The following is a 20610-nucleotide window of genomic DNA, read 5'->3' as shown; positions in this document are numbered from 1 at the left end:
AGGAGTTTATATTTACGTCCACTTGGATGACCTTTCAAAGCTAGAAAATTATGTACACTGTATGTCTGGCGAGAAAATTGGTGACCGATCAAACAACAAATGCAAGAGGACTATAGGAATAAATTTACAGGAAAAAAAACTTAATTCATAGAAGTGACAAAGAAATGAAATTACCAACAAAGCATGTGAGTCGAGACTTAAGAAGGTTGCTATTTATCATTTTGCGTAAATATTTTTGTATTTATTTACAATATATAAATTCACTCCTATAGGTGTTTTAATACTACTTATCAAGGTCTACAGAAATGCAGATGAAGTTAAAAATAATATTTTATAGTGATAAATAAATATTGGTAGTATTCATGAAGTTGAAACCATGTATCATATAGAATTTATGTTAATTAACTGGACATCTGCTGGGTTTACAAAATTCAGAATATAATAATTATTTAATGGGTAAAATATGCAATGAAGACATACATACATAAATTACTTTTTGACAGGATTACTTTGAATAAAGACAATATAATTATAAACAATACCCTTTGAGAATAGTCAAATAGGGTTTTAGCAATGAAAGTTAACATAAATATTATCTGAGACGTCAAATGGAACTTTACCAAAATGAAAATATTTTCGATGTTACATGAAGTGGGGTATTTAAAAGTGTAACAAACCTCATTTCGTTAACAACTGGCACTATTTAGACACTTCAGTGGATTCTCTTTAATTAACTGAACGATTCTTGCTTGTTTACATTTCGGCGCTTTGATGCAAGCAACTAGACTCAGCGCTTTTAGTTGGGTTGGCATCAAGCAATGGTTTTAAATATGGCGGAACTATAATAATAGACATTTATTTGGTTTATGTTCGGAATGCGTGCCCCTTACTGTTCATGGCTAGGCAACGTGAACACACAGATGCTTTGCAGTACAACATAACCCGTATTATCCTTAAAATTGGAGATTGGACAATCACGAAAAATTCATAATTATTCATGATTAAATCTGACTTTCAAGCATGGGCTTTGTCTAAGATAAAAATGGAATATTATATGAAACATGTAATAAAAGCTTAAATTTTAGGACATGGTATTTTATTTTGATTTTATTTTAAAAATATATGACTTGAATAAATTGTTCACTACCATACAACTATTTGAGAATTTTTTTATATAAATAAGTATTGGGTTTGGGGGGAGGGGGACGTTGAAGCGAGAATTTTAGAAAATAAAGCCTTGGCGAGTAAAAGTCTTACGTAAACCATTACAGCAGTTCTCTGATTACTGAGCAAAATTCAATGCTGTGACGAGAACAGTTTTTGGCAAGGTTTTGTTTGGAAATCTTCGACTAAACTTTTAAGGTTTATTTTCAACGAACTGAAATTCAATTGGTACGTCGGGGTTTTTCGTTGTATGTTTTGTAATTTAGCATAACTGCAATAAAAAAAAAGTGGTATTTCAAAGAATTTTAGTTTTTACTTGCCCGAAAAAATAACAATTTTTCCACATACATATATCTAGAAATTATAATATGAATACATGGAAATTACCGTTGTGTTTTTCTCACTTAAGTTTAATAATATCTGAATATACAGTAATAGTCAATACAGTATCTATATATGAAAAAAAATTGCAAATTGTTTTTAATATAACAAGGGCTTGAAACCAAAAAATAACCAAGTAGTGTAGGATAGCTGGATTCGGAGTGAGGTGTGAGGTGGGCTCAATGACCGACCACCTCTGATGTTATTGCGGCCATATTGGATGACCTTGACCTTTGGCATTGGCTCCGGCGACAATTTTTGATCCATCATTTAGTTTTTCCCCTCATTTTGAATTATCGCAATTTTGAATTCCGCCATTTGGTTTCCCGCCATTTTTTTCTAGAACTTTTGGCCATTATGAATTATGACGTCATCATTGAAATTTTTCGTAACGACCGCTGTCTTGGATTCTAGAAATGTTGCAATTTTCGTTATAGCAACCATCTTGAAAATCCACATTATTTTATACTATAAAATCGGGAAAAATTTTAAAATTCGTAAAAAATTTTATTAATTAATTTTTAATTAAAACTCACTTATTTCATGGAGTTCGGAGACCTCTGTTAAAACCCGGTGAGGTCATTAGATTTAAAAATGGTGACAGATCCTTCCTCCACAGTAGTCGCAGGCAGACTGACCTCCCACCACTAATGCCAAGACAGATATTATGTAAGCCAGTATAATGTCATGGCGGCCATCTTGTTTTCGTTTGCTGGAGGCCACCATCTGACTTATTGTTTTTTTGTCTGCTAGAGTGCACTGCCACCATATTAGTTTAATATTTATCCATTAGAGTGCAGAAATAATTTATTTCCAGGGTTCCCTCAATATTGCTGGCCATCTAGGCCAACACATTGGAAATCTTAAATTCTTAAGCTAGAAATTCTGGAAAAATTCCAAAAAACATCAAAAAATTGTTTGGTTAAAATTTTTTTGATTCGATCCCCTCGGTTGATCCTTGATCAATGAAAAAATGTTGATTTTAGGTAAAAAATTTGTTAATTTAAATTACCAAGAAAGTAACATGTTTCGAGAAATAAAAACATCACAAAATTACAACTAAAAAATCTATTACCTAATTACTGTAAGTACAAAAACAAGAAAATTACTAGCTTTGCACGATATATACAGTCTTCTTAGAGTACGACGCAATTCCTTTACATGTTTTAACATGTCCTTTCAGTATATCAGGTTGACTAATTGGTACACAACATTTTCAAACCAGAGAAGAATTTTCGATTTCATTAAAAGGACAGTGATATTTTTCATGTCTTTTCCACTTGGAATATTTGTTAATGCTTCATCGCAGAATATACAGTTTGATTCCGATGAATGTTTAAGCAGTCCTTTGCAAAACCACGTGCTTTTACAAGTTTCCGTACCATGTAAACTGACCACACCCGTTGCACCGATATTTGATGCCTTCAGAGTTATTATTGCAATCGTATATTATAATAACCAATTTTTAGTTTTTGATATTATCACTAGAGACCGGAAAAATTCGCGGTTTCGATGGCCTTCAGGATAAACTGCACATTCCCCTGTACACTCGGGCAAATAACGCAAGTTCATTGACTGCCAACTTGTAAGTCGTCTCAGCTGGTTTGTCTGTGATTCGATCCTTCTTTGGTTGAGGATTTATAATTGGTTGAGATGCGTCCAGATGAACAGTAAGCCAATAGAAAAATTATCTAAGAGGTATATGTATTTGAATTCTAGCCTATCGCCTAATGAATCCGCGAATTTTCCCGGTCTCTAGTTATCACAATACGTACAGTTAGGTGATGGAACACCGTCAGTTGCCGCTTCCTGTATCGTTGTCGCTGGCACTGTTGATGACCATTGAAACACCGGTGAAACATCAGCCACAGCATGTACCCGTCATTATTGTTTACCTCCCGAATAGTTGGAAGGGTCCTTAAAGAGTTGCCGATGCAGCCTATTGTGAAAGGGAGATTATCTCGGCTTCTTTCGTGCATAACTGTGGCCTGTTAGGGATCTGTAAAGCTATATTTTAGTAACAATTTACACAGAAAAAAATTATGCAAAATATTCCTTTGGAAACCAGTTGCCAAGAAATATTTTTTTAATATTACCAAAAAGATATTCTAACTTTATGCAACATATGGCAATGGATATTTTTTGCATATATGAAATATGTTTTTCGAGATAATACTGAGGATTTCTCACGAAAATTGGCTCACAATTCTATACTTTAATTGTTTCATTAAAGCATAATTTTTTAAACCACGGAAAAGATAATCGAATATTCAACAATTTGACTTTATTCTGTTTTGACTTGCTTATTAATGAGCTCAGTTAATACTGGGAAGATATTCCGGTATCAGTTTACATATAACTTTAATCGTTGGAGGTGTTGGGATAATAAAAAGCATAAATGCCTGGTTAAGAATCTGAACCCAGTATAACTGCAAACACTATTTTGCAGTTATACAGTTGTTTCCATATAAATCTACGAATTTACAATTTCCTGTAATTTTACATGAATATTTATGATGTATTTGCAAAAATAAATTACAGTGTAATAATGATCTGCTGATTAGCCAGCCAACTGCTTTATACGTCCTTTATATCAGCTCCCATCTCTCTGGCAGTGCACGTGCTTATGGATGCTAATAATCCTAAGTACAGATACAAGAAAAAATAACTATTATTATGGGGATTGCCGAAGGAAGAAGCTACGTGATCACAAACACATTATGTTTTTCTTTAAACTCTGACTTTTGATGACGTTCGTCCGGTGTATACCTGAATCATTTAGTACGAGCAAACTTTTATGTTGGTATCTACCGAACCTTTTCCACGTTATATCCCACGTATGTGTCATGCGGTGGTACGAAGTGAACAAAAGGTTAAAGTCTTAACTGAACTATAAAAAGAAAAAGAAAATTGTGAAATTTTGTGGCATGATTTTCTTTTGACTTAATATATTGTGTAAATAAGCCAAATTTAGCGTAACTGAATTTTAACGTAAATTACATTTGAGGCTAGTTACTTTCAACGAAGTATAGTTTTATTGTTTAAACATATGCTTTCATGTTTGCTATCGTTAGTACACAACTTTAGCAACAGTGATATAACAAAATTTATTACTGTATCTTTAATTACAATTTTTACGAAAAAAAATTCAGGCAAGACTTAAAATGCGTAAGACAGAAAGGTAATTAAAACAATAGTTAAGAACTACCATTATTAGAGAAAAATCACAATGAAACAAAAAAAAAAGTAATATTCAACCGAATTGTTTATTAAAAAAACACCAAACATTCAGTGATTTAACGTCATCAATCCAACAGTGGTTCACAAGTCACGCGGATCGTATATAAATTCACTCCACATGTTCGTTCATAGGCATGGAGTGTGGTTGCATGTTTGGGAAGAGCGAGGGGCATACCGAATGTCTCCAACGAGTGTTCGAAACCACCCCGCAGGCGTGATCGCTTATAATGAAGCGGTTTGAGGACGATATACACCAGGGTATAGAGACCGGAAAAATTTGCGGATTCATTTCGCGGTAGGCTAGACTCCAAACTCGTTCACCTTCATTCTGAGTCAGTGATCGGACCGCCGTTTACCTGCAGGACTCTAAGCCAGTGAAAAACCTTCAACAAAAGAAGAATCAAATCACAAGCATACCAGGTAACGCGTGTCACGAGTCATTATCCAATGAGCAGGTGCAATTTGTCCTAGTACATAGAGGATCGTGGAGTCTATCCTAGAGGTCATTGAAACCGCGAATTTTTCCAGTCTCTACACCAGGGTGTTCTAGCCACACATTAAGGCATGTATATTTATCTCTCTCATATACACAATCTCTCTCTCTTCCTCCCGAGAACCGACAGCACAGCCGGAGCTACGAATATCCGCGGACTAACCGGCTACGAAACGATCGAAATTCAATTTACTTTATAATCTGTCTTCCTTCCTCCGAAAGTACGCTCGCGGCCGATGACTGTGGACACCGACGAGAGGCGACGCGCACGACCGAGTGGGACACTGGGTGGTCGCCAATACGTGTTTACACTCTGGCGATGCACACAGGAAAAAATTAATAATGTTCGCAGGCTTTCACAGCCATTGTCCGAAGTAGCTTGGCTTCTGGGTTGTAGCCGCGTCCTCGGCGAATAATTAACCTTACGTTTCGGTCGACATTGCAGTCGCCATCATCAGGGAGCAGTTTACCTACTGATGCTCCCTGATGATGGCGAACTGCAATGTCGACCGAAACGTCGGTGAATTATTTTCGCCGAGGACGCGGCTACAACCCAGAAGCCAAGCTACTTCGGAGAAAAAATTTATTGTACTTTTACAAAAGATTCCTTTGGTTACCAGTTTGCCGAAGAAACAGTTTGTAATACTACAAGAAATACATCGTAACTTCGTAAAACAATGACTATGGTTATTTTTTGCATTTTGAGGCCGGCCATATTTGGTCCCAAACACTCACTGCAAGCACCAACAATTTTTACCAAATCACAAGGTAAACAATTGATTGCCCAGATAGGGGGCTAACATGCCTACTAGGCCTAAATGAAAATCAGAGGAAATAACCTAAAAGCTAAAATTTTAGAAGGTGGCTCAACATTAATAAGACAAAAAAGTATATTTTATTAAATTCTATTGAATTTAAAATATATAGTATATATGAAAAACATCCCATAAACAAAAATTAGAATCAGATCTCATTACTTTTTTTAGTTACAATAAATCTTTATATATATATATTTCTTGTGTGCGTGTGTATGTCACTGAACTCCTCCTAGACGGCTGGACCGATTTTGATGAAATTTTATGTGTGAGTTCACGGGGATTCGAGGATGGTTTGGATTCACAATTGGATATTTTATCTCGATTCTGAGTTAAGAAAAACTAAAAAAAACACGCTTTAAAAGCAAAAATTGCAACGCATTATTAGAAGCCATTAAGTTTTGCTATTGTAAGAAACTAAGTAGAAAGTAAGAAAAAAATAAAGATCCTGACAGTTTATAGTGTCGCCATATTTGTTTCAATTTTCAATACCCTTTTTGTATATTACAATTTAAATTGCAAAAAAAAATCATGTTTCATAGCCACACAAATAGTGAGTGTGTGTCATTTCTCTATGTCCACGAGGTCTCGCCGCGTCAATTTTCTCCTTGGAGCGAACCCGTCCGCTTGATTAAATAAACAGCTTTTATCGATGAATGATTTCATGATTTATTTAATGAAAATATGCTCTCATAAAAAAATTAGTTGGATAGACATTCAATAGGTGTCTTTCTCTCTCTCTCTGAAATGTATGTAGCTTGCTCGCGGGTCAGTAATGCAGACAATCTTTACATTCTAGCTCGAGACGGAAAAAACAGTAAATGTGGTTTACAAAGACATTTTATGAAGTGTCTTCCCGTCATTACATTTCAAAGAAGAAACATATTTACTCAAAATTTAGGTAGTAACATATTTTTATTGCAAAAACTGAAATAGAGGTGAGAAAAATTATCATTTGTGAACATAAGAAAACTACTACAACTGTATCAACTGTTATGTTATAATGTTTAAATTTCTAAATGGTGCAAGATAATACAAAATTCCATGCGGAAAAAGTCGTGGGCAGCAGATACGTATAGTTATAGGTGTGGGGCTATGCATGCTGATTTTTCATATACTGCATGGATGCGAACATGTAAGAATAATCTATCTATCTTACTATAATAAAACAGTACTTTTTCTGTCTGTCTGTTTGAACGCCATTTTGATGAAATTTTGTGTGTGAGTTCACGGGGATTCGAGGATGGTTTAGATTCACAATTGGATATTTTATCTCGATTCTGAGTTAAGAAAAACTAAAAAAATACACGCTTTAAAAGCAAAAAAAAACTAAGCATTGTTGATAATTAGCCTCCATGGCAACGGGCTTTTGCATTGTTGTTGCCTTCTGCGTAACCATGGGAAAGGTTTTTGGTAACGGCAGTGGCGTGCCCAAGAGGAGGGGTATGTATAATGAGAATATACAAAATGTCCAGCGTAGAAATACTTACCGCCATATGTACATTTGGGCAGGACAATGTCTGTCGGGTCCGCTAGAAAGATATATAGAGATATATATGTAGAAAGATATATAGAGATAGAGATATAAATAGAACGATAGAGAGAGTTATAGAGATATACATAGAAAGATAGAGAATTAGAGAGATAAAGAGAGATGCTTAGTATACGTTTAAAAAATTACAAAATAAAATTGATTGAGGCATTGCAACGCATGCCGGGCATTATCTAGTATATTATATATTTTGTTTCTAATACACAAATTTATCTCAAAAACATTCTCATCTGTTAAATATATATCTCAAGTTGCTTTAAAAGAAATGTTTTGAAATATAAGGTATTAAATATATGAAAAACGTATTGCAAATATATCAAGCCTTTGGAGAGTTAAATCCTTTTCAATTCTCTGAAACAAATATGGCCACCAAGTAAACATCACAGAAGGTGCAGAAAATGCAGAGATAAAACAGATGAAACTAACATTTTCTTTAACTTCACCAGGTGCATCGCAAGCAAAAAGACAAAGGTAAAAGGTGACAGAAAACGTTAAGTGAAATTTTCACGTAACCTTGTACAACAGTAGACATACAGACTTAGAAAATTTACTGGCCATTAAAAAAAATAACAATCACAGAAATTATACTAAGATCTCCAATAACTTCTATACTCTCTGCCCATATCCTTTTCTTATCGTTCAGTATGAAGCAGCATGGACTATTAAGACAATGTCACGATTAATCAGTGACATAAGAGATTGAGTGAAAATAAGGGGGGGGGGGGCACGTGAGTATGGTGGTTATTGGAGAGCTAAGTATAATTTTTGTGTTTTTTGTTTTCTTTAATGGTCATTAATATTTCTAAGTTTAAATGTCTACTGTTGTATAAGGTTTCTTGCAAATTTCACTAATGTTTTCTGACACTTTTTCCCCTGGTATTTTGTGAGTGGTGCACCCGGTAAAGTAAATGTTAGTTTTTTTGGTGCTCATAATACTCTGCACTTGTTTGCACTTACTGCACCTTCTGTGCTGGTTAATTGATGGCCAAATTTGTTTGAGAGTAGTAAAAGTATCTTAACTCTACAAAGCCTTGAAATTATTTGTAATTGTATAATGTGTTATTTGTCAGAGATTTAAGAACTTGTCGCTCAAAAACATTTGGAATAAATTTACTTTATATATATATATATATATACTTTATATATATATATATATAAACTATCTATCTTTAACAGTTCAAATGTTTTGACACAAATTCATGTGATTAAAAACGTAAGGTATATCTGATCATATTTTTGGTGTTTTTTAAGGAAGGTTTTGCATACAAATTTACAATTGAATAAAATAATAGAAATTACTTGTTTTGTCTTGTTAATGTTCTTCCATCTTCTAAAGTCGTCAGAATTGAGGTCATTTCCCTTTTTTTTTAATTTGCAGGTTAGGCCCCATCTGGGCAAGCAAGTGTTTACCTTGGGATTTGGTGAAAGAGTTGGTCCTTGCAGTGAGTGTTTGTGGCCAAATGGGACCGGGAGTATTATTAACGGGATGTACATACATAAAAGTATTTTTTCTCCAGTCATTGCAAGCAATAAACTTTATCTCCATATATCAATATATCACTGTCTACATTACATATATATCCCTCTATATCTCTCTATTTCCTCTATATATGTCACATTACAACAGTAAAAATATAAAAAATCTATTTTTTTTAACTATCTATATTTTTATCTATCTTTTTACCTCTTACGGATGTGACATAGGAATATGGGCGTAACCAAATGCAATGTATTGTCAAAATTTCAAAGCAATCGGTGAAGAAACTGTGTGAGATTTAGACTGGATGTTGAGTGAACGAACATTTAATTACAATTTTTGACGTGACAACGTCTAATAAATCGATGAACGCCGGCTGCACGCACTAGAAAGTACCCCGTTACGCACATTGTCCCGTTACTCTGTGTCCCGTTACGCTCATCGTACGCTTGCGCCTCATCTATCTCTCTTCCACTCGATTGGAACAACCATCGATTTTACTTTTTCGAGGCACATTAAACTTGAAACACTCCCATTCGTATCCTACTTTTCCTATCATCGTCCTACCCTTAACAGAATAACACAGATTGGAAGAAGTTAAATAGCAAACATGTATAAAAGTTATAGTTAAAATAATCTCTTCGTTAAAGTAATAAACATATTTGAATTAATGAGTGCAAATAAAAGTAAATTTATCAATTAAATTGTAGATTTAATTTCACTCCTTCTTTGTATCCATACAAAATAGTGATAATTCAGTAAAAATGATTCAATTTTATTCATAAAAGTATGCAATTATTTCATAAATGTTTTGTTAAGACGTTGTCACGTCAAACTATCGTCCGTAAACCGACTTTACAGACAACCAACTTTTATTAATGCAAATTCTGAATGTCGCGGAAGTCAGGGCCCGCGCTGTGGTGTGACGGGGTGAGCGATCTCAGAGACGAGCATTGCAGAGTCGAGCGTAGCGCCGTGGTCGGAGCCAGCTGGGAGTTTGGAACTCCAATAAACAAATTAACCGATCTCTACCCCCCTTCCCCCCCAAGGCCACCAAGGCCGCCTCGGGCAGTTGTAATCGCCGCCGATCCACACAAAGGCGTTCCTCCGGTCCAATATTCACCCCCTCCACACTCAAGGCCCGCGAACCCGTCTAGGAATCCTTCTCTTTGTGACACACTTGGCTGGACGTCGGCGGGATTGCTGAATGATCTGCAGAGGCGAGGGGTAACAGCGACCTACGTCATCGCGAAGAGCAATGCCGTTTGCATGTACATGTCGTAACGACGTAAATACATGAAGAAAAACATCTACTACTGGCGAGTAAAAAAAAATTGGTTGTCTGTAAAGTAGGTTTAAAGATGATAGTTTAACGTGACAACGTCATAACAAAACATTGATGAAATGATTGCATACTTTTATGAATAAAATTGAATCATTTTTATTTTAATAATAAAAGAATAAATACTTGAAATTATACTAGTAATCAGATTTTTAAAATGAAAGAGTTATTAACCTTTATTACTGAAATTGTTGTTGTAATAAGCAATGAAAACCACATTAACTTTTCACTTCACTTTATAAACAGTCGGCGAAACAGTTCACGTGTAGATGACTTGTAATTAATTTTAAAAACTGGCGTTTAGCTATAAAGTTTAAATATAATTATGAACAAGTTTTCATATAAATAAACTGTGATCAAATATCTATCATCAATTATATGAATCACCATAATTTTTTAGTCAAGTGTAACATAACCTATTATTACTGCACTCGCCGACAGCGTAACGGAACACAGCGTTACGGAACAATGAGCGTAACGGGAAACAGCGTAACGGAACAATGTGCGTAACGGGACACTTTTTAGTGCGTGCAAGGCGTTCATCGATTTATTAGACGTTGTCACGTCAAAAAAAAATTTTTTGCCAACGTAGGTTCTACAAAATATTTTGTGATTCTTACGAGAAAAAAAAAATGCTAGCGAGTCTTTCAGTAGTCGCTAGAGATGTGTACCATCGAACCTCAGCAACGAGCACATTCATGAAGTTTTCATGTTGCAAATATATCTTATAATAAGAAACTTGGAAATGAAAATAAAGTAGAGTTGTTAAAAAATAATACGCAAATTGGGTTTTTCAAATACATTTCTGGACGCGAATCACACGAAGTCTCTGCACCCGCCGCTAGAATTCGCTGCCGGAGCAGCTGCGTCGACTATCGAATCTTTCTGTTGGCAGACAGGATTTTTAAACTGTATAATGAAACGGCTCGAATAAAAGCGATCAAGAACTGAACAAATTGGACCTGATTTTGACAAGAAAAAAAAAACCCTTCCTATCTTGTACAAATTCACTAAACATTTAATACTATAAAGTATTCCTTTGGCTTTGTGAACTTTGGTTCGCCCCAACCGCCAAATATGGCAGCAACGTGGTTACATATTTCCGTTCCATGCGAATTCCGTACCATTCAGGAAATGACTCCAACCGAATGCCGTATACCGAGAACTACGATGAGACACATCAAAAATGTGTAGCGTCTACTTATTGTCTCATGTGACATCAGGATTTCAGCTGTTTTCGACATGCGCTGATACGTACTTTGTCGATGTAAATTTAAAACGAAGATTATTTATTTTCAAGATAACTTTGAAAGAGAAACGAGCTGTGGAAGAATCATCCGGATTCTTTTTAAAAATTTTCTCGCTCTACTTTCAGGTGATTTTTCCGTTTATACACGATCACAATAAACATTATTCGGATGACTTTAAAAAAAAAAAAAAAAAAGAAACCCGCTTTACAAATCTCTCAAAGATCTGGCGCCTGGAAGGTAGACTGCAAAAATTGTGAAGTAGCAATGCGATTGCATAAACACTTGGCACAAGATGGGATGAAAATGTCTTGGTGGGTGGGGGGGGGGGAGTTGGGAGCAGTTTATATACCTAGTTAGGGTGTATTTGTGATAGGCGGGATGATAGAGGCAACACCGCTCTAGAAGCACCGGAAAGCGTCACACTTAAGTGTGTACCTACCGGTGTACCTGCACGGGCCGACTGTTAGATTCGAGAAGCAACCATAAAATTATATGGTAGAGAAATGAAGCTAAAGGTGTAATGCTTCAGTGCTTTCAAGTACTTGCACTGGGCGTAATTTTTAACAATTATAATGAAAAAAACGCGTTTTTATCCATTTTAATTCTCCTAAAAAATACAGTTTAAATATGAAATACAAAAAAAATAGAACTATCAATCCACCTTCAGCTCATTCTTAAATGTTTTTCGTGAACAGACACATCTTGGGTATCTGGATCAGTTTTCAAATTCAGTGGTTTCTTCTGAATCTCTGCATACCTGGAGAAGGGGGGGGGGGGGGCATTAAACCCTTTCTCGTGGGTAACCACCGCCTTAAACATCATACATCAAGGACACAACCTTCTTTGTGCTGTCAACACTCACGTTAAAGACAAGATGAGCCACTGCAAGTGATTTAAAGTAGAATACAGGTTTTTTCGCGGTCATCGTCTTATTAACTGTCTTGGCTTTCGCGATTGATACAGGTCGAAGTGGTATATTGTACCGACGTTTCACTCTGCATTTCATCAGTAGAGACCGGAAAAATTGGCGGATTAATTTCGTGATAGGCTGAAATTCAAACATGTGCACAATTCTGCTGGTTCTGCTATTGGCTCGCAGTTTAACTGAAGCTCTCTGAGCCAATGAGAGACTATCAACCGAAGAAGCATCGAATCACAAGCTACCTAGTGGAGACGCCTCAAAAGTTAGCACCCAATGTACATGCGTGTTTGCTTGAGAAATGCAGAGGTGTAATATAGGCTATCCTAGAGGTCATTGAATCCGCGAATTTTTCCGGTCTCTATTTATCAGGCATCTTCAGTGATGGTTACCTTAAAAACTGCCATGAAACAATAAATATCAGTCTGTTATTCCTTGCACTACCTGGAAGATTCCTGCTGCAATTCACAACGAAACGTCTCGTCGGTCAACGTGGCTGAACCTGGGAAGTTATTTGGTTGTGGTAATAACTTCTCAAGCTTTTTTAGTACATCTCTGGAAAAAATATAGTTTAGTTTTGTGTTGAATGTGGCTGTTAATGTTAAGCAGTAAATAAAATATACTTGTTACGTCACTAGGAAGATGGTTTAACAAGAATTGGTTATTATTTCTACATTGAACATCTGTTTTGGGACTGTTACTTAAAAAGGTCCAATGTGTATCTACCTATTGCTGTTAAAGAAACTAGGTCAAAGAAATATCACCAGGAATATTATTCATTTATTTAACTGAAGATTCACGTATTTTAATTGCTAATTTGTCAGTAACGTGTAAATACATACGTTCTTGGAATGAATCTCGCAATAATATCCTGGTGTAAAACATATCTGGTTTACGCTGATTGTCAAAGGGAAAATGAAATCCAGTATGGCCAACAAAGATATGATTATGTATTCATCTTTGTTGTCCATTTATGAAGAGGCTTTGATGTGTAACATCATAGCTCTCGGCATACGGAATATTTTCGTGAACGGCACGGAAGTGTCGAATGAAACGGAAATGTGTAACCACGATACTGCCATCTGTGGCAGGCGACTCGAACCAAAATTCACAAAGTCAAAGGGAAACTTTGTAGTGTTAAATGTTTAATGAATTTCAACAAAATGGTCATAATTTTTTTTAATAAAATTGCTTGTCTAAAATCATATCCAAAGTCGAGGTTTAGAAAATTTTCAAGTCTTTTTCGATTTTATCTGATCCGTTTCATTAGATAGTTTAAAAATTCTGTTTGCGTACAGAAAGATTCGATAGTCGATAGTCGGGTGCGGAAACTAGAGTGGTTCGCGCGAAAAACCCTATTTTTGCGTATATTTATCTCACTCGACATTATTTTAAAGAATTGTACGTTACATTTAGTGTTCAATCTTTGCATTATAAGTGTATTTACAACATGAGAACACACGAATTTGCTCGTTTCCGAGGTTACACTCGTTACAAATCACTGGCGAGTACATAAAAAAAAAACACTCGTTCGTAATTTTTTGAAGTGAAAACATCTTTAGGAAGGTTTAGATAGGGAGTTAATTCATGTAAGTCGTCATCGACATGGTCATGTGACGTGTTAATTTTTTTATATTTCAAGGATAAAACTTAATTTATTATATTTTTAAAGATATAAGTTTTTAATTTAATCTCTATTTTCCAAGGAAAATTTAATGTTATTGTTTGGTACATATTGTGAGTATTGAATATTTTTTAGTAGGTAGTTAAGTTGAGGTTATGTTTTATTTCTTTTGTATAATTATTTAAGATGTGAATTTCTTCAAATCTCAGGTTATGGTTATATTAGAGATAATGTTGATTATTTCTCGATTTAACTTAATAATTTTTTATTATTTCAATGAAAAAAACTTCATTTCTTCTAGTTTTAAAATTATTATTGGTAGGGGCAAAACTTATGGGTTTCCTTCATCGACGTGCTAGTGATATGATACAAAAATAATTTTCTTGCGTACATTTGACGTAGAAATGATTTCTTATTACTAGAGACCGGAAAAATTCGCGGGTTCAATGTCCTCCAGGATAGACTCCAATATCCTCTACACACTCGGGCAAATGCCAACTGTTCATTGGCTGCTGACTTGTGAATCGTCTCGACTGGGTGGTCTGTGATTCGACACTTCTATGAGTGAAGGTCTCTAATTGGTCCTCAGTCCTCCAGATTAACAGTGAACCAATGACAGAAGCAGCACTAAGGTATAATTATTTGAATTTTAGCATAACACGAAATGAACCCGCGATTTTTCAGGTCTCTACATATTACACATTTAAAAACAAAATTTTAATTTTTCTTTTCTGTCGACAGTCTCCATGACTAGAGACAGGAAAAATTCGCGGATACATTTTGCGGTAGGCTAGACTCCAAACTAGTTCACCTTCATTCTGAGTCAGTGATTGGACCGCCGTTTACCTGAAGGTCTCTAAGCCAGTGAAAAACCTTCAACAAAAGAAGAATCAAATCACAAGCATCCCAGGTAACGCGTGTCACGAGTCATTATCCAATGAGCAGGTGCAATTTGTCCTAGTACATAGAGGATCGTGGAGTCTATCCTAGAGGTCATTGAAACCGCGAATTTTTCCGGTCTCTACCTATGACAAACTTCTGTTTTTCCCACCTTCTATGACCACCAGCGCAAACAAGCGAGGCGCATGTCCGAGATGTTGTCAGGTCGGTGGGAAGAGGTGTTTGCCTGGGGCTTGTAGTCCCGAGACGGGTGTGCGACTTGTGTGTATCTGCCCCCCCCCCCCCCTCCCCGCACACAGTCGGATCCGGAGAGCCACTCGCCAGACTCTTTGTGCCCGTCCGAGTGTTGAATTAATCAGCGGGCATCCGGTCCGGTCGCTCGGATTTCATTAGAGCCGGGAGAACACGCGGAGGAGACGCCGACACACCAGTCGAGTGCAAGAGCGAGCCAAGCAGATGTCTGCACAAACACTCCACGAATACCTCACACTCCCGCGCTAACTGATATTCGACATTCATACTCGATTATACATTTCAACTTGAATTTTTTAAAAAAAAATGTGGTTGTCTGTAAAGTCGGTTTACGGACGATAGTTTAACGTGACAACGTCATAACAAAACATTAATGAAATGATTGCATATTTTTATGAATAAAATTGAATCATTTTTATTGAATTATCACTATTTTGTATGGATACAAAGAAGGAGTGAAATGAAATCTACAATTTAATTGATAAATTTACTTTTATTTGCACTCATTAATTCAAATATGTTTATAACTTTAACGAAGAGATTATTTTAACTATAACTTTTATACATGTTTGCTATTTAACTTTTTCCAATCTGTGTTATTCTGTTAAGGATATGACGATGATAGGAAAAGTAGGAAACGAATGGGAGTGTTTCAAGTTTAATGTGCCTCGAAAAAGTCAAATCGATGGTTGTTCCAATCGAGTGGAAGAGAGATAGATGCGGCGCAAGCGTACAATGAGCGTAACGGGACATATCGTAACGGGACACGTCATAACGGGACAATGTGCGTAACGGGACAATGTGCGTAACGGGACAATGAGTCATCCTTTTTCGTTCGTTTAGCCGGCGTTCATCGATTTATTAGACGTTATCACGTCAAAAGAAATATTGAAGTGAAAACTTATATAGGAAGGTTTGGATAGGGAGTAAATTCATGTAAGTCGTCATCGACATGGTCACGTGACGTCAGCTGGTGAATGTGGTGCGCGCGCAGCCAGTACACATAACACAGGTCGACAAGTAACGCACACGACATACACCAATACATATCTTATTAATACGCGTCTTCAGTCCCTGTACATCAGTGCTGTGCATATGTGAATCGAATGTGTGTATGCAGTAAAACGGGAGTATAAAATAAATTAATATTCTCATATAGATACATAGTTTGAATAACGAAGAAAACGGAGTCTTTGTAGCAATATAACCTAAAAATTAAGAACACAATTATTTATTATTTTAATACCTAAAATTACTATGCAATGCGTATTTTATAGAAATTTAGGAGTTATTATACTAACGTGATAAAACAAATTTGTTGTGTGATAATATTTTTTCTTAAAAATTTCGAAAAAGTCTCTGATTTTTATTAAAAATTAATTTGAATAACCAAAAACAACAACTGTTTGTTTGTAGTTTTAAGTTTTCACTTCTGTCGGCAGTTCTTATGACTGTTTTGAAATTTTTTTTAAACATTAGATAGGCCTACACCATGTCGGACACCGTCACAAAAAATCTATATATTATTGAAAAATCTAACATGTATGAGGCTAAGAAGATTTATTGCGAAATTATGATTTGTACTGCAACATTTTTCACCTGTTGTTTCGTATTTAACAGGTAATCAATTCTTATGTTTTAAAATTATCATTATATTTTATTTTATGCATGTAACGTTATCAGCAAAACAACTTTTAAACTTAAAATTAATGGGTTTAAAAAAACGCATTGCCCGTTATTTATAACTCTTTGTAATGGTTCCATGTATATTAATCTCTTATTTTTATTTTAAAGTATCTTGGATCAATTTTTTGGTACTCCTGTGAAGCATAGGAAAAAAAAATAATATTACACTGAATTTTAAAATTCGATTATAAAAATATTTTTTTCCCGTGAATATTGTGATATTCGATTCTAAAATTTGATTCTAATGAAAAAGAAAGACAGTATTCGCAGAAGCCTAGCACCAGTACGCCGTCCCTGCCACGTGTTGAATCACTTCTCGGCCAGGTATCCTAGGAGCAGCGCTGCTTGTCCGCTCATGTGATTAGTGTTTTTTATTTCAAATCGATCTTCAGCATCGAATGGTCGATACTAGAAGCCCGCCCCAAACTGAGACTTCGTGACGTTCCGTTTTTAACCCATAACTAATAACTAATATTTGAGATAATCGACAACCTAACAACTAAATAGTACAAAATGTAGATAACTGTGTAAAGTTGTTTTTTAAAAGTAACGTAACTAACTCAAAATAAGTAATAGATATAATTCAGTTACATTTAATCGCTAAGTGTTCTATTTATTTCACATTTTCAATAACGGCAATTGGAAGATTCACGTCGCAAAAAAAATCCAGTAATCGGTTTTGTTATCATTCCCCATATTTTTGGGGTGCTGAATCCGAATCTAAATTTATCCAACAAAATATTTAGGTGAGTTTGGAGATATTCGCAAAAACACCCAAATGTTTGCTTTTTATTGGGGGGGGGGTTCGCTTCTAATTCCAATAGTATATGTGATAGCGAATAACTCAATGTTACCATTTTTAAAGAAGACTAAATGTATCATAATTTGAGCTTAACTGCAGCTCTTTACGTCACACAGTTCTCGAGATACAGCATTTCAAATATTGGTAATTTTTCCCCAAAAGTGAAATTTCGAAGTTATGAGTCAAATTTTGAGAGTCTAATACTGGAAAAAATAATGATCCTACGAGGAAAATTGTCAAGAGTAAAGTTGTAGCAAATATATTTAACTATAATTCTAGCACAAAACGACGAATGTATACCCATTAGTTAACTCATAATTTGCAAGAAATAAAAAAAGGAGAAAATTGGATTTTGGGATGATTTGATCTAAATACCTTCCATGACTGAAAAAATTAGCGGTTTTCAACCAAACACACTAAATTTGTGTTTTATATGTAAGATTGTAATTATAGTGAAACAATATTAAATATTTTTACATAATTATGTAAAAAATGAAAAAAAAAAAATGAGCGAGTCTTTATTAGTGGCCAGAGATGTGTAACATCTAAACTCCATAACGAGCAAATACACTAATAATACGAAACTCTAACAAGAAATTAATGTAAAATTATTTTAAGAAGTGCCGAGTGTGATACATAAATGCAAATTGTGTTTTAAAAATGTCTGGACGCGAATCACTCATAGTTTCCACTCACCGTTAGGATTCACTACTGAAGTAGCTGCGTCGACTATTGAATTATTTGATTAGCAGACGGAAATGTTAAATTATATTATTGATTGGCTACCACAAAAGCGAAAGAACCTTGAAAAAAAAGATAGCAGACCCCGGCTTTAGACCTTATTTTCGACAAGGAATATTATTACAACGCTGTTCATCTTGTTAAAATTCATTAAACATTTAATAATATAAATTCACCCTTTGTTTGTGTGAACATCGGTTAGCGCCATCCACCACAGATTGCATCTCCGTGGTTACACATTTCCATTACTTTCCTGAAATTACTCCTACAATTAGCCGTACACTGAGAGATTAGAGTTTACACATCAAATCTTTGGTTAATAAGGCTTTGTTGGGTCGCGCTGGGGCACATAAGGGCCCTGAATTCCAGAAGGCCCTGCCTCTGAAACATCCGTAATAAAGAAATGTGGGAAAAGTGTGAGATGTCTGAATTGGAAGAGTTGATTGCAAGTGCAACTGGTACACAGTGTATCTTGATCAGGTGGCTGATGTTTGTCATCTACATTTGACCCAAAACTTAAAATTTCACTTTTGGTAAAAAAAAGAGCAATATTTGAAATGCTGTATTTCAAGAAGAATGTGACGCACAGAGCTTCAGTTGAGCTGAAACTGTAACACAGTTACTCTTCTTTCAAACTGGTAAAAGTGATATTCCGGTAACACATATACTATTGAAATTAGAAGGGAAAAAAAGGGGGCGAAAATTTATCTGTTTTTTGCGACATCTCAAAACGAACCATAAATTTTGTTGTATAACTCCAGATTCGGATTCAGCACCCCAAAAACATAGCGAATGATAATCATAAAACCGACTACTTTTGTTTTGCAACGAGATGTTTTTTGATACCTTTTTCCTGGGTTATTCTCTTTGTATTCATTGCCAGTAAAATAATGCAATTGATTGTGAAAGCAATTTGTGTGTTTATTAGATATATCAAAAATCCTTTTACCGTTTTTGCTCATACACGAACTTCAAAATTCAATTGGCCATAACATCCCACCTACCAAATTTTATGAAGATCCAATAAACGGCTCGAAAGATTTCTTAGGACAGTTATATATATCATACACACACACACGCCGATATCTCTAGCTGTCTCACTTCGTTTTATTTTGACAGAAACAAGCCAATGCTGGCTTAGATTACTAATTATAATGAGGGGAAAAATACATCAAGCATTGACCGCGAAGACAAACACACGGAGAACAAAACCAATGCCACCTGATATGAAAAGTGGCATGCCTAGACGGCACATATATATTCCCGTTACAGGAATTTAGACAGAAATAAAATGACAGCACAGACGAACACAGCAGTGATCTGAAAACGAAATGCAACAAGAACATTAAACACAGAGAAACATCAGTATTGGACAAAGACAACGCACATACGAACCCATCATTCAAAGAAAGTAATAATGAATCACGTCTTCACAGCAAAATACTCATTCCAGCTGACTGCATAGCGAGGACACAAATTTGCTGGTATTAATTTTTGGTAAATTATTATTATTATTCTTCAATATGCATTTAAATTATCCGTATTCATTTAAACCGTATAGCACAATGAGTTATTATGATAACGTTAAGCATTAAATGCTTGAAAGAGAAAATATGATGTTTAGTACCAAATACTGAATTATAAAACCAAATGAATGCGAATAAAATATTGAAGTACATCGACTGTCGAAATTAATAGTTTTGAATCCCACTTTTTTTTATGAAAAAAAGGTGATGGTAGAACTCCCGGTTTGGTGCGTGAAAGCGGTACGGTAAGTGACTTGCAACATTCAGTTTTCATTTTTAACACGCTTTTATTAGCTTCACTCTCTTGCTGTGTTAATCAAATTTCGGAAGTCGATTATAACCTACTTCTAACTGTCGTATCGATTTGAAACTTTGTAAGTATATGTAATTCAGATGATAATACAATACTTTCATGACTATGTATGACCTGAATAAAGAGCCGGGGG

Source organism: Bacillus rossius, chromosome 13, assembly GCF_032445375.1.
Source record: "Bacillus rossius redtenbacheri isolate Brsri chromosome 13, Brsri_v3, whole genome shotgun sequence".
NCBI classification, from domain to species: Eukaryota; Metazoa; Arthropoda; class Insecta; order Phasmatodea; family Bacillidae; genus Bacillus; species Bacillus rossius.
This window is presented reverse-complemented; position numbering follows the sequence as displayed.